Source organism: Nannospalax galili, unplaced genomic scaffold (genome assembly GCF_000622305.1).
Source record: "Nannospalax galili isolate Female #2095 unplaced genomic scaffold, S.galili_v1.0 scaffold586, whole genome shotgun sequence".
In the NCBI taxonomy this organism is placed as follows: domain Eukaryota; kingdom Metazoa; phylum Chordata; class Mammalia; order Rodentia; family Spalacidae; genus Nannospalax; species Nannospalax galili.
Genome location: NW_008355363.1, coordinates 4834332 through 4858410, shown reverse-complemented (window position 1 = coordinate 4858410; position 24079 = coordinate 4834332).

The window sequence follows — 24079 nt, the reverse complement described above, 5'->3', positions numbered from 1 at the left end:
AATTCATTACAGCTGTTATTAGAAGAATCTATAGCATTCAGTAAAATAAAGAAATTAATGAAATTCTATTCGTATTCCTTCCAACTTGTTGACTAGTCTCTAAGATATATTTTCTTACTTTCATGTTTGAAGTGGTTGTCTGGAAAATGTAGTTCATCTTGTTTCTCCTTCCCTGTGAGGAATGCACACAAAGATTGATAAAATTTAGAGAGGCTTTTAATCCACCCTAAATAAATGACAATAAATTTCATCTCTTAGAATGTATGATGAATCAAGCTGGATAACAGAAAGAATTATTTATGACTGTAGAAGAAACACCAAAATTATTTATCAAAAAGTGCATACCTAAGACATTCTACTTGAAAATTCTCATTAAATATAAGATGATTTCACATATAATTTTCCAAAGTAGACAACTTTATCACCACCTATCATAATACAGTCCTAGTTCCTGAAGAGTTTCTAAGCAAGCAGAAATCTATTAATAATGCTATATTCCAAGTGCTCACAAAGATTTAGCTTGTGGTTTTACAAAAGTAAAAATTATTGCATGGCTAACTTTATAAAAATATTGGTAGACATAAGTACATGTACACTCTCTGCAAAATATTTGCTAATTTTGAACTGTAGACACCAAAGACATCCAAGAAAATGTATTCTTTTAAAATAATTTATCTTTGTAACTTCACCTCTTCTAATTTTGGTGGGTTTTTTTTTCAGTTTTTCAAATCTGACAGGCTTGAGATACTCAAGTACAGAAAAAGTGTTGGTTTTCAGAAAATGAAAATATCAAGTGATCATTAAATCCTAGCTGTTCCAGGAGAATGGTGAATTTATCAAGTTCTAACTTGTGGATATTGAGTGGTTACTGACTTATGGACTGAAAGAAAGAAAATTACTCTGTTTCTAAAAAACAAAAGTTAGGGGTTTTCGTATGCTGTTTGACTATGCATTAATTTGTGCAAGGAAAGAAGTTCTATATTGAATTACTACCCTATAATCTCACTTTTTTGTTAACCACTGTAAAGTAAATTTGTATAGTATAGTGACCTTGGACTTTGGAGGGACAATACCTGGGATTCAAATACTGATCTTCCAGTTATCAGCCGTTATAACATAAGTAAGTGAAGCACTTTTAAAATCAAGTATAGAATTACGAGTAGTGACTCTGAGTGCAAATTCTTTAGCTAAGAATTTTACTTTTAAAGTAATTTCTTGATATAAACATAGAAAATTCATTCATATAATTAAAATGATTGCTTAGAACATTGTGAAAGGCAGGGATTTTATATAGTAACAAAAAAGCCCACCATACTAATTATGAATCAGTATTTCATAAATTTAGAGACTTTTGAGTTTATATTTCCATTTTAAAAATTTGGAGCAGTTTCAAGCTCTACAATATGACTTTGACTGTTTACATGAACATTTGAAAACATGGTAAGAGATTTTCGACAATCAAGTAACATACGTGTTGTGCTGGTTAGCTTTTGTCAACTTGCTACTAACTAGAGTCACCTGGGAAGATGAATCATCAATTGAGAAATTTCCTCCATGAGAAAGACCTGTGGCCAAGACTGTGAGGCATAGTCTCAATTGCTAATTGATGTAGGAGGGCTCATTCCACTGTGGGTGATACCATCCCTAGACAGATGCGCATGGGCTGCCTAAGAAAGATAGCTGAGCAAGCCAAGGGGATCAAGTTAATGAGCGGCATTCCTCCATGGTCTCTGCTTCAGTTCCAGTTTCTTTTCCTGCTTGAGTTCCTGACTTTCCTCAATAATGAAATGAAATGAAATGAAATGAAATGAAATGAAATGAAATGAAATGAAATGAAATGAAAACCTATGTGCTGGATAGCTTTAGTGTCAACTTGACACACCTGGGTTGAGGGAGCCTCAATTAGGAAATTGCCTCCATTGGACTGGCCTATGGCCATGTCTGTGGGGCATCTTCTTGATTGTTGAGTGATGTGGGAGGATTGACCCCACTGTGGGTGGTGCCACCCCTGGGCAGGTTGTTCTGTGTTGTGTAAAAAAGCAGGTTGAGCAAGGGAGAGTGGAGCAAGCCAGTAAGCAGTGTTTCTCCATGGCCTGTGCTCCAGCTCTTGCCTCCAGGTTCCTGCCCTGATGAACTGTGACCCAGGAAATGTAAGGTAAAATAAACCCTTTCCTCACCAAGTTAGTATTTGTCAGAGTATTTTCTCACAGCAATGGTGAAACAAACTAGGACAACCTACCTCCAGAATTCTGAGAATATAGGTGTGCCGCTATCACCTCTGTGTATGTGTGTGTGTGTGTGTGTGTGTGTGTGTGTGTGTGTGTCTTCTGAAATTTTAGCAACTTAATCCCAGTCCCCTTCTGAAAGCACACATTGGGTATAATTGTCAGAATACTACAATTTGAAGCTGTAGCTGGTATATGCAAGATAATGAAAGTATTTATATGGTTTACCACTTAAAATAATAGTTCTAGTGGATAATTTATGAAAAATTACCACAGAGGGTGAAAGTTAAAATCTGAAAGCAAAGGCCCTAGTTTAGTCATTTGAGAGAGCAATTTTCTTATATTCATTTGTCTTCTGCAGTCTTTTTTGGTGGAGTGAAAATAGCAATATGAACATTTAGTTTGGTGTCTAACAAGAGATACAAGTTTATTCAAGCTGTTTTTCATTTATTTTTATTTTATGTGTATGAATGCATTGTCTGCATGGTAAATGCACCATTGTTGTGCAATGCCTGTGGAGGTGAGAAGAGGGCAGCAGATCCCCTGAAATTGGAGTTGGGGTGGTTGTTAGCCACCATGTAGGTGCTGGAAGCTGAACCTGGGTCTTCTGCAAGAGCAGCCAGTACTCTTAACTGCTGGACCATCTCTCTGGCCCCCTCAAACTGGTTTTAAGTGTACAATGAACTACTGATAAAGTATGACACAAATCCTACTATGTTTTTTTGTTTATATAAGTTACAGGAACCTTGTGACTGTACAACTTTTATGCCCACATTTATAATTCATTAAGTCTTTCTAATGTTAACTGTGAAATAGGTAAACTGAAATTTCTACAATTCTCAAACTTAAGAGGAAAAACTTTAGTGTGCTAGGTTTATAATGTTCACTCTTAAGGATAGGAAAATGACAGTCTTCAAAAGGTAGAACTAACTGGGGTTTAAACTTTTAAAATTACATTTACTTATTTCTGTGTGGGGTACAGTGAGAGGGGTTTCACCCCACCGCATGCTTGTGAAGGTCAAGGTACAAATTTTAAGAGTTGATTTTCTCCTTCTTCTATATACCGTGGTATCAAACTTAGATTGTCATAATTGATGGCAGGCACATTTACCCACTGAGCCATCACTGGCCCAAGAACAAATTGTATTGAAATTCTATTATAGCATTTTCCAATTTAGTCACATCAATTCTCTCATGCTTTTGATTTTAAAATATGTGGATACTCTCTCCCTACATGCATAATATTATTTTTAAATTCTCAAACAAGCTTTACTTTGACTCAAAGGAAAGTATTACAATGGATCATAAAGTTAAGAATTCTTTCAAGCAAGAAATACATAATTCTAAATGCTATTGTATTCAATTTCTAAAAAAATGGAAATACAAATACATAAGCAAGATGATGCATACAATAGGGTTTGATATCATGGTTCTAATATATGAACATGTTTACAACATATAAGACAGTACTCTGAGATAATTTAGAGACAGCTTATCTATATATACATGCATAGTTTCTCTATAATTTTAATAATACCAGAACATAACTCTTCTGTGTACTATATGACATTATGTTGACCTCCTGTTACACATTTTGAGTCCTACATATACATTTTAGGTTAATCAAATAGTTTAACATGTTTAAAAATAGATAAATGACAACTTCAAAATTTTACTACTAAAAAGTAAGTTTTTAATAAAAATCTTTTTAGTAGGAAGTTATATTTTCAGATTAGGCATAACATCAAATTTTTTTTATGTTTGGAAACAAAACAAATTTTGAAATAATTGCTAAAATGTGTTCATACAGGCACACAAAGACACACACACACACACACACACACACACACACACACACACCTACTCACTCCAGGTAGGGAACACATGACAGATCAAATTAATGATTGCACCAAAGTCCAGCTTGGTGAACCAATGAGTCTTTATTGGGGTATGGATACAGGTTTAGTTACAGGAACAGAGGTGACCCCAAAGCAGCTGCATCACTGAAAACCCCACCCCAACGAGGCAACAACTGACAGAAGTTATATCCCTGGAGCTCTCTGCAGGCTGCTGGACAACTCCAAGCATCTCCATGACAGCTTGGTTGGTGAGTCTCCTCCCCCAGCAGCTGTTTGCCACTACTGTAACTCGGTGGAGTGATTCTAGTGAATCTTGCAAATTTCAGTTTTCTCAGATATGTGAACATTGTTTACCTCCTTAGCGTCATGATGCTCTCCCCTCCCTCCTGTATGAAATGCCTCAATTTGGAGGAAACTGCCATGCATTTCACAGCCCTCCTCTCCATCAAGAATTCTTCCATTCTTCCATTCCACTCTTTCAAAATGTTCCTTGAGCCTTGCATGGAGAGAGGTTGATATAGATGATTCATTCATAGGTGAACACTCAGTTACTTATATGGACACTGACCAGTTATGAGTCTCTGCATTAACCACAACAGAAGGCATTGCACATATGTATGTATCTGACACTTATGGAGTGCTTCTTATATATCCAAGTTCTGTATCAACAAGCTAAGTGCTTCACGTACTCTGGCAGTTAGGTTAGTATATTGCTGTGACTCTTCATGTGGATTTAAGTGTACCAGATATAGAATAACTGAAACGTCCTGGAAGAATTACCTAATTTTCTTTCTTCACTTTTTTTGCTGTGTGTGTGTGTGTGTTTGTGTGTGTGTGTGTGTGTGGTTATATGTGTGTATATGTGGTATATCTGTACTTGCACATGTGAGGGCCAGAGGTCAATATCAATAGTCTTCCTCTATCACTCTCTACCGTAACTTTTGAGACAGGGTTTCTCATTGAAACCACAGCTGTTTCAGCTAGAATGACTGACCAGCAAACTCCAGGGTTCTGTCTATCTCTACTCCTCTGAAAACCAAAGTTACAGATGTGTACTCCCATGCCCAGCTTTTGCATGGTTGCTGAAGATTTGAACTAAGTTCCTGATGCTCATTCAAGGAGTGCTTTATGCAGTGAGCCAACTCTCTAGCCCCTATATTACTTATCATATTGTAATCTCCACTTCCTGTTCTCCATTCCACATGAACCGAGGAAATATACTGTCATATTTAGGTTTCCCTACCTTATAGACTTTTTGAATATCTTAACATATTAGTGGTTTAGATAGGATTTGTCTTTAGAAAGTTGTCTATTCCTCAGAGGTATCCTATGATCCTAGCTAGAAGGATCCTGCCAGGTATAGGGACACAGCTTGTTTCATGCAAAACCTAGATACAAGAATCCTGCTTGAATCTTAAACTCCTGTGTCAAGAGTTCCACTCACACTTCAGTGACATTCCTCTCCAAGACTTTTTACCTCTTTGAAAGTGCTAACCAGAAGGTGACTCAGGGACTTTCAGACATCCTCTCCTCTGTACAAGAGTTTTATAGCTTCCTCCCTCCACTCCTGGGCTTATGTGTATATGATCACACTTTAGAGTAATCTAAGAATCGCACTTGCTCAGTACAAAAATTAATAACCAGATAGGTTCTCATGCCCTCAAATCACATCTATATTCAATTTATTGGCTCTATGGCTTTCAGGAAGTTTACTTATCTCCTTGAGTTTGTGTCATCAATTTTTAAAATGTAGTCTTAAAAAAAACAAATCTCAGGGTTGTAGTGACAATAAAATGAATACGTGCACAAAATTGCCATAGTATTAATGTTAGAATTCTGGAAAGTAATTCCATTCAAAAGATTGGAGACATCAAAATATACCATGCCTCATTTTAATTTTTTTGAAATGAGATAAGATATAAAGGCAGGGAAAATTTTGGAGACATGAAAAGAGAGAAAAAAGCTCCTCGCTAAGCAATCTCATTGAAACCATTGCCAATGGTGAAGCAAGAATTTCAGCATAATTAACAGCTGCTTACCATCCTTCTCCCTTCCCACCCATAAACTTGTAATTTTCTAGGATTTATCAGAAGTCTCATAAATGGGGAAATATATGTATTAAGACTCTTGTGAAAACCTATTGGAATCTGGTTTTATTTTACAAGGTTATAATTACATCCAAAGCATCTCTAGAGCCACTCACATATCTTTCCTACCAAAAGAGAGAGAAGGAAAAATAAAGATTTTTTTAGCAACCTTTTTAAGATGTAACTTGAGAGACACAATAGTAGTATATATGGCTAATGCTAAGACAATTTCCAACTCTCCTTTGAGGAGCCTGTCCTGATACTTGGTACCATCTTAAGTTCCCTTACCGGGAAGAACATGCCCACCCTTGAGTGTGCTTTCTCCTCTTTCTGAGCACTTCTCTTTCTATTAACCTTAATGCTTAAGCCCATATGAAAATACTTTTAATAATATTGTCAACTCTGATTTGCTATACTGGCTAGTCCAAAAATTCTTTTCACCATCAAAGCCAGAAATCTTGGTTTGCCTTGAGTAAAGGTCCCTAAAACTTAGCAGAAGTCCTCTGGTTAATGAAGGTGGCAGTGAAGAACTGTGTCTCTGACCCTTATCACTGGCAAAAAATTCTAATAAGTGGAGATAACATTGAGAAAAGTTAAGGGCCATGGATTTTTTTAACTTTCCTTTTGAATTAGTGCTTTTAAGATGAAACAACTATCATGATGCTCTCTTATTGATTTTTCCAAACTTGCTTAATTGATAATAAAACCTTTAACAATATTTGAAATCTTCTATTTTATATTTATCTGCTCATTTATTTATTTACAGATGCATTTACTTAGTGTGCTGATGCAAGGGGAAAAGAAAGTTCTTGAGAAATATGGAAACTTTCTCATACTTAGTTGGGTTTAATGCAGATGCTGTGGTGCCTGACATTCATGGTACCAAGGCCTCCACTGAGTCTTTGGAATCAGGTCCTTTGCCTTGTGATCTCATGAATGAATTTCATGGACAAAAATGTGTGAGTTTAATGAGACATTCTTGTTAAGACAGAAGTTTAAAGAAATACTATATTGCTATGTGATTTTTTATGCTTTTCATTTGCTATTCCAAACTAAATCTGTTAAAATACCAATATAATAAAAGCTCTCAAGTCTGTATCCATAGATAAGAGGTGTGATAATTTAAATATTAAAGAGCAATCTATACTAGTGTTAGAGATAGCCACTTCACAAGAGGTTATAGCTGTAAAGTCAGAGTTGCCAAAAGAAAAAGCAAAATTTAAATAGTAGATTTGTTTAAATACTCCAAATTAAAATAAGATAGCTCATAGAGTAGAAGAACTATAAATACTCAATGTAACCATGAGTTAATCTCCTTTTTTACATGCTTGTTTCCTTTATCTGTTACGTAAGGCCAACCAATGATCTTCATTTTAATTTTAATAATCCTATTATATGTCATTAGTATTATGTCAGATACAGAGAAGAACAATAACAAAAAATCAAATCCAGGTCATGATAGCTAATAGTTTTGTTATGATCCCAAAGTTTCTTCCTTGTTGGCTTTACCAGCTATTCCTCTCTCCGAAGAGTGCTCTTCCTGCCTGCTGCACAGCCTCATCTACATCAGATTCTAGGAAACATTTCGTAGCAACACTGGAAATAATATATGGCCCTCTGCATGCACAAAATGTGATGCTTGGCCAACACGGGGGAATTATGATCGGAAACTCCTAGAAAAACCATGCATTGTCAAATTGAGCCTTCTGCACAGCTGAGAAACTGATTAGAACTCCAGTGATTGTGGAAAGTTTGGAATATTGCTTTCTAGAGCCTAATTACCATTCATCTTGGGCCATCTTTAGACCCTAAATAGTCACTTTTTGCCCACCTTGGTTTCTGACAACATACTGTGACTAACAGATTAAAAAACTTTTGAAACATATTAATTTAGCAGACCAAAAGGCTGTGTCATCAGGTAGCATTTGAGGTCTATAGTTGAGATTTCTCTTTTACTGTAACTTCATACCTAAGGTTTACACCAATTGCTGGGTAGGTGTGTCCTCCAAGACTTTCCCTCCTCAATTGAATGGGCTGGGAGTCTAAGGACAGACTCTGAGAAAGCTGGAAATTGCCAAGGACTTTGGGAAAAAGGGTGGGGTAGTTGCCATTTTGGAATAGAGCATGTAGACCATATGTGGGAAGCCCATGGATTGTGCAGATCTCAAATATGGGTGAGAAAGAGCCCATGAGAGTTCGTGTCTTTGTAAGTGACCCTCTCCTGAATAGTATAAACCTTATCGACAAACCTAAATAAATATTATTTTTTCCCAACTGTCTATAATTTGTAATGCTAATTACTCTTGCCTTTACTTCTCCTTCACATTTCCTATTCACAATTAAAACACTTTCTTTTCTTCCTTGAGATAAGATTTATGCAATTTGAGAGTCTTTTAGATAGACCCAACTGAAGAGGTACTCCAGTTTCCTCACCCTGCATCCCTGTTCAGCATGGAAGAAGCCAGAGTGGTCTGTGTTCCAATTCCCTATTGAGCATTTAGGTAACCTCTTCAGAGGATGGTGTGATAAGAATAGGAGGTAGGAATTGCCTAGGTAGTTAAGGTAAAAAGACCCCAAAGAAAAGTAGCCAGTTTCTTGGGTAAAACTCACAATGTCCTTGGGCCTCTTAGCCAAAAATGTCAAAAATATTTGGCAGCTTTTATCTAATCCTTCAAAGATTTTAAGATTACTTCTTCAGAAGGAGGAATGTTAGAGTAGCCAAAAGCCCCATAAAAAATCAAAGAAGAAGAAAATGTACATGAAGTTATCAGAAAAAAGTGAAGGGGAAATATGAGAGGAGTTGGAGGGGAGGGAGTGGGCATGGATTTCATCAAAACACCTTATATGCATGTATGAAATTCTCAATAAATTATTTATTTAAAATTAAAATTTAAAAAGTGGGAAATTGTGGTGGTTTGTCAATTCATGTTAGGACTTCGTGACTCTGGGATTCCAGAGAGTGTGCAGGTCTCTCAATGGAAAATTTGGTAATGACACCAATATATTTGAAAAGTATCTTGATTTTTGACTTTTCTTTATTCTGTCACTATAAAAACTTTTGAGAGTACTGCTTATGTGGTTAAGGGAGAACCTTAATCAATGGTCCAACCAAAGCTTCAAGGCCTAAAGGTCACATCAATGAACAGCACAACAAACATTATTCATGCAGTAGTGGCACTTTTGTCTTGGCGTTAATCAACAGCTACCTAATTGGATTTAAAGCCCACTCAATCAGAGAAAACACGTCTGGTACTATAAATCTAGACAAATACACATAGCTTGAGAGGTCATAGATCATAGAGAATACCCAAGGCTCTCATATCCCTTGTAGACAAATGTAATTCTTACTATGTAGATAATATGGATCCTTAAATTTAAAGACAAGTATTCCAGTTACCACCCATCAAAGTAGCTTCTTTTTCAACAGACAGAGATTATTACAGTTACATCACTGGTCAGACACAGAGATTCTCTGTGAATTGCCTAAGCCTAAATGGCACATTTAGGATGCAACCTCTACACCCAAGACTTATGGAACATAGAACAAGGGATGAAGAGAACACTAATGCCATTTTTTAAATTCTCATCAATGAAGCTCCCTCATGCAACAGAGGGTCAGCAACACAAAAGGCTCCAAATGGCCATAACATAGAGAATAAGAGTGTGGGGCCTTGGGCAGGTCTCCTATATTGATGTCCACCCACCCAGTGCTCAGGGACCATTATAGAAGAAAGATTGTATGAGCCAGGGAGGAGGTGCAAGATCATACAGAAGTAGTCCTACAGGCGTCTGAGACCTTTCTCATGCAAACGCACAGCAATGGTGTCAGCATGCACAAGACTCATGCAAACTTGGGCAGACAAAATCCCAGCACACAACTATCGAAATGAGCAGCAAGCCCCACTCTTAGTCGAAGAATTATTATGCAGCTGATTACTTCTGGGTGATTACTTCTGCTCTTGAAGAGAGAGACTACATAGGCTGACTAAACCCTGGTGGACAAACTTGCACCAAGGGACATCTCAGGACATTAACTTTACATAATAGGCCTTAATACAAATGACAGACTATATGAACTCCAGTGGTGGAGGGGAGGGGGAGGCTCTGGGAGGATGCCAATGGGGAAGAGGAAAAGGGGTATAAAGATAATTTTTGTATGAAATATTCAAAAATACAATAAAAATTTAAAAGTCTTCATTAAACTGCTTCTATGTTTTAAACACGGAATTTGGGGTAACGCAAATCTGTATACACTGGCCACAGTCAATCATAAGACATAAAATGTCTCTTATCCCCTTTGATGTAAGAGTTGTGCTTTTGCCTTGAAAGAAGTTAGTAATTCTGTCATTAGGAACACTTATGTTAAATGTGTTAATGTGTGATTTAAAATTCCAGATGAGATCATTGCTAGTGATATGAGGGGAAAGTAGGTATCCTTCAGGGCTCAGGCACCTGTCTCCCCTCAGTGAGCAGTACCATATAGGGATAGGGTCTCAGAAAAATAACAGCTAGCAAAGCCACTCCTGGTGGCTAGTAGTTGCTGGGTTCCTTGTCTTGTGGATAAATTTCAGGGACAATGGGGAGAGGAATTTTTCTAAAGGAGCTTACTATAGGTTCCTAAGTGAGCAGTTAAGAGAGCAGATGAAAACAATTAGAGAATCAGACCTCCTAAGTAGCCCCTGCTGCTCCCAAAGATAGGTTGTGATTTTGGTTTATTTTGGTTCATTTGTTTATTTATTTATTTACTTACTTGTTTATTTTAAAAATTTGGTTGTTATTGTTTTGAGACAATGTCTTTCGATAGCCACAGGTGACCTGGAAATCGCTCTGTAGGCAAGGCTGGCCTCAATCTCACAGAGATTCACCTGCCTTAGCCTTGCGAGTGCTGGGATTAAAGCTAGGCATCACACCTGGCTCAGATTTTTTTTAAAAAATTAGGATTTATGGCAGAAACTGGCCCACACACAAGGTGTCCATGTGCCTCCCCATTCAGTTTTCTGGTCTGGAGTTTGGTTCACCGTTAGGAATTGGAGTCCTAAGTAGAAAACAAGAGCAACCAACCAGGACAATACAGATAGGCCTCTATTATAGCCAATGAGGAGTGGAGAGCTGACTAGTGGGCATCAGCCTCAGCCACACCACACAGGTCAAGTGGCAGGCAGTTTTGGTATCTTTGTATGCAGAAGTAGCGTCCTCCGGGTTGAGTGGGGTCAGATCCTTCCTAAGGCCTGCACTATTCCAAAAAGAAAAATACACCTTTACGAAGAGCTTCCAAGAGGTTGTACATGGAAAGATAACAGAACACTTCTCAGTGCTCCTCAAATATTTTTGGCAATTGTGGCCTCCAGCAAGGACAGAACTATTAACAGAACCACAGAGATTTCCAGCTTCTAACCAAGGACAAGAATCAGAACTGCTCATTTTCTAGGTCTCCATCATAAAACTGCCTGCAAGTTTCTGTATCCTGTTCACATCAATAGTTTTTTTAAACTGATTTTTTGACCAAATAACTGATAAACTTTGAGGTTGGATGAAATAGAACCCTATTCATTTGTTGGTTACAGTTACAAAATATATTCTTCAGTGTGGCCTATTGAAAATGAAGGATGGAAGAACTAAAGTAATCAAATGTTAACTCGGGGATCATTAGGGAAGGATGAGTGTTTTTCTGTCATTCATGTCCTTTCAGATGTTAATTAACATTATGGAATCTCAGTGTTTCTCTAATTAGTGACCTTTGGGTCCACAGATAGCAGAGAGAAGAGGGATTGATTGAAGATAGGAAGAGATGAGTAAATATATTTTATGTTTTTATATTTAAATATTTGCATATTTGGTTCTCTCTGAATGCTTCTCAAAACAAAAATATGAGAAACTTGAACATTAGGTCACACTGATCTATGTTTTCCAAAATTCTCATTGTGTTTCTTTAATTACCCTCCCCCTGTTTATAACCAACTATTTCTTTATCTTTCCTATTAAGTCAACTAAGGGCTAAGGTTTTGTCTTTCTTATACATTGTGGCATTCCCAGGTACTCTACTAGACATCAGAATTAAAAGTAATTTTGGAGAACTAATTAAGAAAGTTCATGAATTAATTTTGGATCTTAAATTATTATATACTAATTTTCTTGATTGAGGGTTTGTTTATATTCAGTTCCTGCAAGCTAGTACATCAATATCATATCACAAAAGTTACTCTCCTGGATCTCTGTGAGTTCAAGGCCAGCCTGGTCTACATAGTGAGTTCTAGGCCAGCTTGGGCCACAGGGAGACCCTGTCTCACAAAGACCAAAAAGAAAAAAAAAAGTTACTCGCCTATATTCTTTTAAAATGAAAGTGACTAATCAAGCAACAAAACAAAACAAAACAAACATAAGCAAAGTCAAGGCAATGTAAATGAGAGATCCAAGAGATAAGCTGCAACTATAAGGCTGATTGACTGATTAGAATTTTAATGCTGTAGAGACTGGAGTGTTGCAAATCCAGAATCAAATTATCTTGGGCCATCTTTAGCCCACTTAATAGGCATTTATTTATTTGACAGTTTTAAATGTCAGCTTTCTATAACCTAGAATCACCTGAGAAGAAATCCACAACTGAGGAATTATCTGGATTAGGTTGGCCTGCGAGCATGACTGTGTGGGATATTTTGTTAATTCCTATAGGAAAACCCAGCCCATTCTGGGCTGCACCATTCTATGGGCAAGGGGATCCTGAACTACCCAAAGGAAAGGAGAAAGCTAGATGAATGCAGAAGCAAGCAGGAAGCCTGGGGGACATTTGATTCTCTCTGCTCTTAACTGTGGAAGTGAGGTGGCTGTCTTGAGTTCCTGCCTTGATGTTTTCTCATTGATGGACCGTGACTTGGAATTGTAAGATAAATAAATCCTTTCCTTCCAACCTCTGCATGAGAGCCAAGATCTTTGTAATAGGAAAATCCTTTGGAATAAATGTTTCAAATGACAAGTTATATATTTAACCGCAATTTTATAAAACAAAACAACAAAAAAATTCCCTAGCTTCCACCAACTAAAATGCTATGAATGCCATCAGATAAATTCTGTGTCCTATAGCTGAGATTTTCTTGCTTTTCTGTAACCCACCAGCATGATGTTCCAACAATATATTTGAAAAGTATCTTGATTTATGATTTTCTTTTTTCTGTTACCATAAATCTTCATAAACTGTTATCACATTTGAACATATAGTCTGTGGTAACATAAATATGGCTTCCTAGTCTATGACCACTCATATTTGGGTCCAAAATAAACTTTTTCTTATTGCCTATAAGAAGAGAATTGTGTTTCTTGCATGCACACCACTTTATTTAAATTATGTCAGTTGATGCTCACAAGGAAGTACTATTATACCAACTTGACAGATGAAGAAATAGATGCAAGAAGGTAAGCTTATGTGATTAAAGATTACAGCTTTCTTAACACCAAAATCTTTGTTATTCCTCACATATTATCTGTCTGTTTACATTTTCTCTTTCCAGATTTGAGCTTTGTTAATTAAAATATATCTTATATTATAAAAGACTTGCTCAAAAATTATATAGAAACTTTGCATACAATTGCCAAAAAAATGGGACTAGCCCAGATGTCCAAAAATAATAGAATAGATAAAGAAACTGACCTTGGTCATATAAATATATACCACTTAGGAGTAAAATGGCATGAACTAATGAATAGAGCATAGAAGAATTGTGCAAACATTATTTTGAATGAATGAAGTCTTACAGAAAAGTATTAACTGCATGAATCCACTAATATAAAGAAATACAAAACTCTTCTGTAGTGAAAACAAACCAGAACAATAGTTACTTCAAGAGGCTGGCTATGAGGATTCTTACCAATAAAATATCAACAAAATCAAAGTGAATGCTTGGCAGTTTATTTTTACTTTGATACAGAATCTCATGTAGCTAGACTGACCTCATTCTTGAACTGTATAGCAAAGGTGGACCTTAAACATCTGATCAAAGCTCGCTTCTTGAGTTGCTTGTATCTCAAGCATGTGCCACCATGTTCATTTTAGGAGATACAGGGGATGGAACCCAGAGCTTTGTACATATTAGGCAAGTATTCTACCAGTGGAGTCACTTCTCTAGCCCCGGATATTTTCGTATTCCATTAAAGATAAATCTGACTGTATAGTGAAAATTTGTGTTCACCATCTATAGTGTCAGAATACACAAGTATTGAATGGAGGACATTTTGAATACATATATCTACCAATAGGAGACACCAATGGCAGCAACAAATAAAAGAGGGCTTGACTGGACATTTTAAACCATTCTGTTGGCCAACAATTGCTTCCTAAACAGACTTACTCCGGAATGTGTTGGAGACCATATTGATAATCTATGACATAGTACTCGAGAAGAATGAAGTGAATATTAAACTGAAATAACTTGTTGACAAGTAATACATAAGCATAGGAGAGAAGCTGGAAATGCAAAAGCTAAAAAAAACAAACATCTCTGATGTGTATCAGCTTAGCTCATTTCTCTGAGTATTAGCAATTCACCAGTTGACATGAAAATAGTTCTCTAAAAGTAAAAAAAAAAGTGGAGTTCAGGACTTTCTGGTACACTGCCATATCTTCCTTAAGGACTGGCTTTGTGAGCGATGACTAAGAGGAAGCGCTTTGGAGATTTTGGAATAGAAGCATTAAGTAAAATTCTTGTCTTCTGCATTCAAACTCAGGAATAAGTAGTAGAGATGGATGGAGAACAAAAAAAGGTATTTATGATGAACACTGGAGGACAGGATGTGACTTGTACATGTAACAGAAATGGATTTTCTATTATCCTACCATTACTGAAAATAAATTTACTAACCCAAGCTTAACTTCCTATGATACTAGACAACCAGGGCTCCTACAAGCATGTCAGAGAGCACCTCTGCAACATTTAACAAACTGCTCTTTCTTTTTCTTCTTCAGTCTACCAATTATGAAAGTTGCTCCACTTCTCCTGGGGAGGACTGAATGTCCTTTCCTTGTGTTTCTCTTCTGAGAAAATTCCTGCATTCCATGATCATGCTAAAGGGAGATAAGGACCCTGAGCGGCACTCAGCTAAAGAGACCATAGGTAAATAAAACGATGAAAACTTTCTATTTCTTCACCTAGGACAATAGCTTGGCAGGCTATTATGCCTGCATGCACCCCTTCTGTTTTACATGCCAAGACATGTTCAAAGTCAGGTAATCCTGAAAATTTCTCAGATTGCATGAAGGTGTGGATCTAACAGCTCCATCTTCTTTCAGTTGGCCACTCCAAAATAAGAAGAGGGAGATGAGTTGTATACAACCAAAACACTTAAAAAGAGGGAAGCCCTCTTCAGGGGCTCAAAATTCACTTTCCAAATCCTCTCCTCACTTGTGGTGATCAACTCAAAATTAGGGGAGGGGAAACCACTAAAGCCTTTAAAACTCAGGTCCTTCCAGGGGGATGTTGGATTTCAGCATCCGGGTCCCCTCTCCACTTATGAAGAACTTCTCCTTTGTGTATGAATGTGTGTGTGTGTGTGTGTGTGTGTGTGTGTTTATCTTTCAATAAATGCTTATTTGCCTGTTGCTCTCTGCTGGTGTGTGTGTGTGTGTGTGTGTGTGTGTGTGTGTGTGTGTGTTTCTTCATCTTTGGGGGGTCTCTTTTTGAAACAGAGTCTCCCAGTAGCCCCAGCTGGCCTGGCACTCACTATGTAGACCAGGCTGGCCTTGAACTCACAGAGATCTGCCTTCCTTGTCTCTGGAGTACTGGGATTAAAGGCATGCACAACCACACTCTGCTTGTTTCTTCACTTTTGATAAAGTCTATTTCCTGTTCTGCCTCTTTTCCTGACTTTAATTTAATTAGTGGAGAAAATAAACCTGATCAAGACTCTTAGACAGGAACACCATCAAACTCTTTCATCCCCATGTTGTGGATCAAATTGAAGGATTTGCATAAACCTGCCAAGCTCTCTACCTTTAGATGATATCCTTAGTAACTACAAGGCATTGAGGATAAATGTTATACATTAATTGAAGCTCTTTTGGAAAGGTCTTGATTTAGATGAACAAATTTCCTTGTTTGGGCCCTCATCTGCTTGTATATAAGCCTTCTTATCTACCACAGGCATGATATGAAAGTTTTGAAATGTTTTGTTCATTCTCAAAATCCACCTTCAAAAAATATCGAGAGGTATGTAGGATATTTATCTCCACTTCAAAAGTAAGGTATTAGAGATTCAGGTAGATTGATTTATTATGTGACAGGATTGGAACTAAGACTCCTAGGTAATGCTTTTATGCAAATTCATAAATTATATTCAGCAAATTTCCCACTGTCTCATTTATTCACTTACAGATTTATTCACTTGATAACTTATTAATCACTTTTTATATATCAAACATAGTATATAATTTATTTTGTATATGTATTTCAATGGAGAAATTTGTTGTTCCAAATCTGTGCCTTGACTATGTAGGATAATAGTTAGCAGTAGCTGACAAATTAAACTGATCTTTATTTTCAAAGATATTCATTTTAGTATGTTGGGATTTTCATTATGGCAGAATGTCTTATGATAAAATTTCTGCAGCATGGAAACATCAAATTATAAAAGTAAAAAATCCCATTTTAGAAAATGGGTGCTTCAGAAAAGAAAAACCTCTATTATTTATTCAATATAACCACTATTGTTTTTATTCATTTATCTCTGAAAACTGGCATTGGTTGGATTACTCTGTCAGACTCTGTACAATCCTTTCATATTTTATTTAGTTCACTCTTGTAATTCTTATAATAAAGTCCACACTGAGTAAAATTTAGTTGACTTAGAAAAATCAGATGCAAATTTTAAAGAAAAGACATTTAAACCTACAGTGTTTCATGAACTTTTGCTACATATCTGCCAAGGAACAACTCCTTTCTATTGAAAACACTGTCATATTTCCTCAAAGAGAACTAAATATGGTCACATTAAGCCCATTCAGCTTATATAAGTCAATCCTCTTCCACAATCCATCTAATAATTTGCTCCTGGAAATTTCACCAGTGATCTAAGAAACACCAAATCCCAGAAGCAATTTTCTATAGAAGTTTTAGTTGACTTCTGGCCTATAGAAATTGATACTTTTAATGTTTCCTTTCCTGAAAATCTTATCTTGCTTTGGGTTAGATGAAAAGAATAACATCTATTTCTCTCTTGCTGTCTGCACTTATTAAAATTTTTATGTTATGCGTTCTTTCCATTTGAGTTCCAAAATATTAATATTCTTGACTCCTGTTTTAGATATATTTTTATATAATTTACTCTTAAAGACTATTATCCACATAATCAGTTTACCTTGCAATTTAAAAGCTATTAACTCCCAAATCTAAAACACTCATTAAAGAGTGTATATTTTCATCACCATCTCAATTGGCTTAATGTAAAATTCAAACTTTTAGCTTAGAATGTAAAATCTTTCAAACATAACTGCAATTGTAGTTAATATTAACCCTAGTAAAGGTTACCTGTCCTTCTTGTAATCTCACCCTTGTCCTTCTATCTGGGATTATTTCTTATCACTCTGCTTGAACTTTGAACCTTAGTAAATCTTAACTACATGGTGTTCTCAGGCCTCTCTTTGCTATTTGTAGTTGCAAAATATTTTTCAGTCTAGGCCTACCACCCATTTCTCTCATCCACTCTGAGCCCTTGTTTATTGATTGCTACTGGGAAAGGGAAAGTATGCCTTACTGAGGATCTCTAGATGGGCTGACTAGACTGCAGTGGATCAATTTGCACTAAAGAACAGCTGGGTACAAATGCTTGACTAGCTAGGACTTAACATATATGGTGGAATACATGAACTCTGGTGAGGGGAACGGGGAACATGTATGGGGGAGGGGGGTCTAAATTTGATTAAGATATGTTGTATGAAATTACAAAAGTTCAATGAAATCTTTAAAAAACTATTTTTCAGATGTGTATCCATTTGACTGACACTAGCCATCCACCTCCATCAACACTTTACATTAGGATTAAGCAGAAATATTACCATCTCTAGAAACCTTCTACTATCACTGCCTGCTTGCCATAATTCTAATGGACAACCAAGTAGCCATTAGAATTTATAAATGTTAAGCATTTGCAGTAGAGAACTGCTGATAGTGTAGTCCTAAACAAAAACAAAAAAAAATTATGGATAAATTCAGTGCTTACATAATCCTAATTATATAAAAAACAATGAGAAAAAATACATGAAAATGTTATACTAGGTTAGATTGGAATGGTGGATTATGGAATAGTTTCATTTTTTGTACTATTTTAAATTAACAAAGTTTAGATTAGTGCTCATGTTATGCGATTATCAAACAGAAAAGCAAGTATTTCAAAAGCCTTCAATACTTCACTCAGAAGAATATTTGGTGACCACAACATACTCATCTTTGTATCTCCAGAAGCCATTTATAATTTTTTGTCAGAAAATAGGAATAAAAATACAAGGAAGACAAATGCTTTTCTTTTTGACGACTGTTAAAGGGAGGTTTGCTAAGAATTATGTCTCATATAAACTCTTGAAGTAATGAAAATTTACCTTGTATGACCTCATGTAGGTGTTATTAAACTGAACTTTGAATGCTGAGACAGGAAGTTAATAACAAAAGAGCAATTTTTTTTGTGGTATGTTGTTTTGAGACAAAGAAAGCACTTTGTCATAGTTCCAAATACAAAAAGATTGGTATGCCAAGTTATGGTGTGTTAGCTCATATTAATTGAATTCATCTACTAGTGTTTTGGACTGATTATTAATGATGATATTGGCTGAAAAACAGATGGCTGTCAAACTACAGATCATGACACGAAAGTAGAACCCACTTAAAATGTGCAACCTGTTGGTATTATTGCTTATAGAATAAGGTGTGATTGATCATTTAGATGTAGTTTTAAATCATATATAAAAGGATTTCATTGACAGCCATTTCACGCTATGAAAACCCTGTGTCATTTTTTGCACTTTGATTCAATTCCAAATTCTATAAAAGCTATATATGGGGATATATAGCTTTTATATGAAAATTTTTATATGAAATGTGGTGGGGATGATTAGTAGATACAGAGGAGATCAAAATACAATCAAAATATATTGTACCGAAATTCAAAAAAGGCTGTGTACCTTTAATTTTAATTAACACTTTGTTAGACAAGTACAATATTGACTGATCTTTACATTCTTTGAATAATTCAAGTCTACAAAGTGAAATGGGTATTCTTCATATTTCACCTAAGTGTGTTTTAACAGTTATTAATCAGGATAGCAATAGACTGTTCAATGTGCCTTGAAGTATGTGTCTTTCTAGAATGTTGCCTATATAATTACATACACATATATGGCCAAACACACACATATATGTGTGTGTGTATATATATATTCAAATGTATATGTTGGCAGAAGTATATATTTGCTTATGTGTGAATATACAAACATACACAGAAATATATGAAGTAATAAATATCTGCAAGTATGTGATAATTTAGTACTCTACAATTTAATTTTCCACTAACATTTTTTTTTTGGTCATTTTGAGACAGGGTTTCCCTGTAGCCCCTGCTGGCCTGGATTTGCTATGGAGACCAGACTGGCCTCGAACTCCCAGAGACTATCCTGCCTCTGCCTCCCAAGTGCTGGGATTAAAGGCGTGCGCCACCACACCAGGTTCCACTATCAATTTTTAACATGTCAGTTGAATAGGTCCACCCCTCTTTCTTTGTAACTATTGCATTTCAGTCCATAATATAAATGTACCACAGTTCAGTAAGCCAATTCGTTTTTGAGTGAGAGGCTTTCGTAGTGAGTTGTTACTTGCTGTATTTTTCTACAAAGTATATATTGCAGTAAACAAGCTTCTAAATGTGCTTTAGACTCAAGTTCATATATTTCTTTATAACAGTTTAAACCGTACAATCGCTGGGTCTACTTTTATCTTAAAGCACACTATCATAGTGTCCTCCAAAATCATATCCTAATCAAGATCTTCTGGAGGCACCTATTTCTATACACACCGGTCAATCATGGAGATTATCAATTTTTGCCAATCAAATGAAAATTCAATGTGCTTTCTTATTGTTGAAGGCTGCCTTTCCCTTAGTAAGATTGACCATGTTTCCTTATTTGTAGTGGCTGACTATATTTCTTTTTTGCTCTCCATGTGGCTTTCTCTTTTTCTCCCAATGGGTTGTTTTCTTTCTCATCATATTCATGTTTTAAGTTATTAAATTTGGGTTTACCTGTAAAGTGTTTAAGAAAATAACTTTTCTCAATGTTGTCTTTTCTTTCAGCACTGTCAGTGTTACACTTTATTTTTTTCTTTTCTGTTTCAGATAAGAAGTCCACTATAATTCTTTTCTTTTTCTTTGTTCTTTTACAGTTAAGGCTTTGCCTATTGCCCTACCAACTTCCCTCAATAAGTTTTTGTTAATTCATTGTCTATAGTTTCAATATAATATACCTATGTGTATATTTTCTTTTTGGGCAGATTTTGGTGGCTTTTGGTGTTATACTTCATTGTGTTTTCTGAACTTTTGATTCTCTATATCTTTGGTTTGATTTTTCATTAATTTAGTAAAAGTTTCTCATCCTCATGGGCTGGAGATGTAGCTCAATAGTAGAGCACTTGCTCAGCATGCTTATGACCCAGGTTTCAAGCTATATCACCAGATTCAAAAACTTTCATAACATTGTCACTTTAATATTATGCCTTATGTTCTCTTGGATCCACATCTTCCCATTAGGCATATGTAATATTTTGCGATCGAACCACTCTTGATTCTTTTGAATATTTCTATCTTGCTGTATGAATTTGAAGCAAGTCATTGAAATTTCTTCATAATTCCCAAATCTTTTCATTACTTTCTTAAATTCTCATTGCCTCTTCCTGCTTGTCTGTTCCTGAATATCATTTAATTTTCCATCAGTGCTGTTAAACATTTATAATTATTATTATTATACATTCCCTATCAGTTCAGGAAATGTGTCATATCAGAGTCTGATTACATGCTTTCTTAGTCTCTTTTGACTGTGTTTCTTATATTTTACCATACTTTGTAAATTTTTGTTGAAAATTTGATGTGTTTTATATATGGCATAATAGAAAATGAAGCAAGTAACACTTTAGAGTAACGTTCCATGTTAATTTGGAGAAAATTTGCTAAGTGATAGGGGAGAAAGGGAAAAAATGGGGGCACCTTAACTGGAGAAACCATGATGGAGGGGTTAGACAATGCAAGAGATAAATAATGCCTAGCTAGTTTTAAAAACCAGAGGGAACAATATTAGTCCAACAACCTGCTGACAAATTATACATACCAGATCATGAAATATATGTCTAGGAAAGGTTTATCTGAGAATAATTAGTTTTTGCCCAAGATTTATTTACATGGCACACAGTAATTAAAAGTATCAGACTGGTGGAACTAAGCTTCTTAGGTGTTTAACAGACATACATTGAGACCTATAATAATTTGATCAGAGGGACATAAAGGACCATTTTTGCTCCTTGCTCTCCTAGGTCGACTAGTTCCAGGGGACTATGAGCATCTCTCAAAATATCCTGTAACTGTGGTGAGTCACCTATCCTCTTGATCAAGGAGGCAACTCAATTTAATTTAAAATCCTTAAAAATATTTCATTAATTCTTGAGAATTTCATACAATGTATCTGACCATATTTACCCCCAACATTGAACTTTTACTCCATTCAGATCAGCCTCCACCTTTTTACCCCACTCCCAACCTCTTCTCTTTATTTTATATTTAATAACTCAAGTTGTCCTGTACATAAACTTCTGGTGTTGTCCCATTCAGTGGAATATGGTTGATCATTGAAAGAGGCTAACCTTCTCTGATAGAGGAGGACTTGTCTTTGGTCAAGGATATATGAGTGGCTGTACTCCTCTGCTACGACCTCTAAATAATACTTTATTTTAAATAATATAAATCTACTACAAATGTATTATACTAGTATTATACTATACTACATAGCAATAGTAAATGAAATAGCGTGATATTGGCACAAGAAGAGACATGGAGATAATACCCTACAAAACTCAGATAAAAATTGACACAGTTCCAGTCATGTGATTTATTAGAAAGATGCCAAATATATACGCTGCAGAAGCATCAGTCTCTTCAATACTACTGTTGTTGAAAATAAGTAAATGTCAATATTTAGAAGAATGAAGGAAAATTTTTATCACTCAATTTATACGAAAATCAATTCTAAAGGATCAAAGACTAATATAAAACCTGAAACTCTGAAACTACTAGAGGCAAAATTGAGTGTGTGGAAATGTCTTTGAGATATAGGTATAGGCAAGGTTTTTCTGAAGAGTAGCCCTGTCACTCAGGAAACAATGACAACAGTTGACAAATGAGATCTTGGGAAATGAAAAAGCTTCTGTAGAATAAAGAGCAGAATTAACTGAGTAAAGAGATAGTTTAAAAGGTGGGGAAAAAGGTGAAAAAGTCTTTGCTGTTTTAGATATAGATATAAATATAGATACAAAGGATATCTGAGAGAATTAATATTTTGAATATACCAAGAACTAAAGAAACAGAGAAGAAAACAAATAACCTAATCAATAAAGAGGCTAATGAAATAAAGTTTTCAAAGAAACAAAATACAAATGACCAATAAACATGAAAACATGTTCAACTAGCCATCAGAAAAATTGCAAATCAATACTACATTGAGTTTCTATTTCACCCCAGTCAGAATGGAAGTCACTACAAAGCAAATATTCAAATGCTGGCAAGAATGTGGATGAAGAGAACACTTATACACTGCCAGTGGGAATATTGCAGCCAATATGGAAAAATAGACCATATGACTCAGCCATACTGTAGCTCCTGGGTATTACTCAAAGGACTCCAATTAAACACATAGACACATTTTCACTTTGATATTTGTTTCAGAACTAGTCATAATAAATAAGTATGGAAAACAACCTAGATTTCCAATGACAGAAGAATACAGATGTGTTAGGTACATATAATGAAATGGTTTTTAGCCATAAAGAAGAATGAAGTTGTGCTGTTTTCAGAGAAATGGATGCAACTGAATAGAAATGTATTTAGTGAGTTAACCCAGCCTCAGAAGGACAAATATTGTATGTTTTATCTGATGTGTGATTAAAAGATTTACATAGAAACATAAAATCATATGTTTATATGACATGAAAGCAGAAGTGAAAATATATAGAATAACAACTAACAGAAAGAGGAAGGAAAATTAGAAGGAAAGAGGAGATTCTGTTCAGAGGTGATTCTGTTCAGTGTAAAATATATGCTTCTACAATAGGTCATTATGTAACACAGCACCATGTACAATGAATTTATACAATGAAAATTAAAAAAAATAAAGTTCATTTAAAATTCTTTGAACATAATATTTAGCAGAAAGCAAAGTCTAAAAATAGAAGGATATCACTTTGTTATTTCTGTCAGTATCAAGACTGGTTACAGTGAAGAGAACTAAGTCCAAGATGAGGATTTGATCAAGCCTATGCTAGTACATAATCTAAAACAAAGGGTTGAGAACGAGTCTATAAAACACAGCATGACATACCTGATCTTGTGACTGTGCTTCTTATAAAAATATTTATATAAAATCGATTAATCAATATTAAATAAAGAAAAATTTTGGGTTGTTTCCATTTAGCAAGCCATGGACATTATCAAATTTATTTAAATTAATTATGTAAGAAGCAGCATTGTACATGTATTATGAAGTTTAGGACCAAGGTTTTTATTATTCCCAAGAAGTTCTTTGTAAAACAATACATCATAGATATGAATTACTATGGTTCTTAAATAGGGAAAAGCTAAATGAGATATACTCATTATTATATTTCCTTTTCTGCTGTTAAAT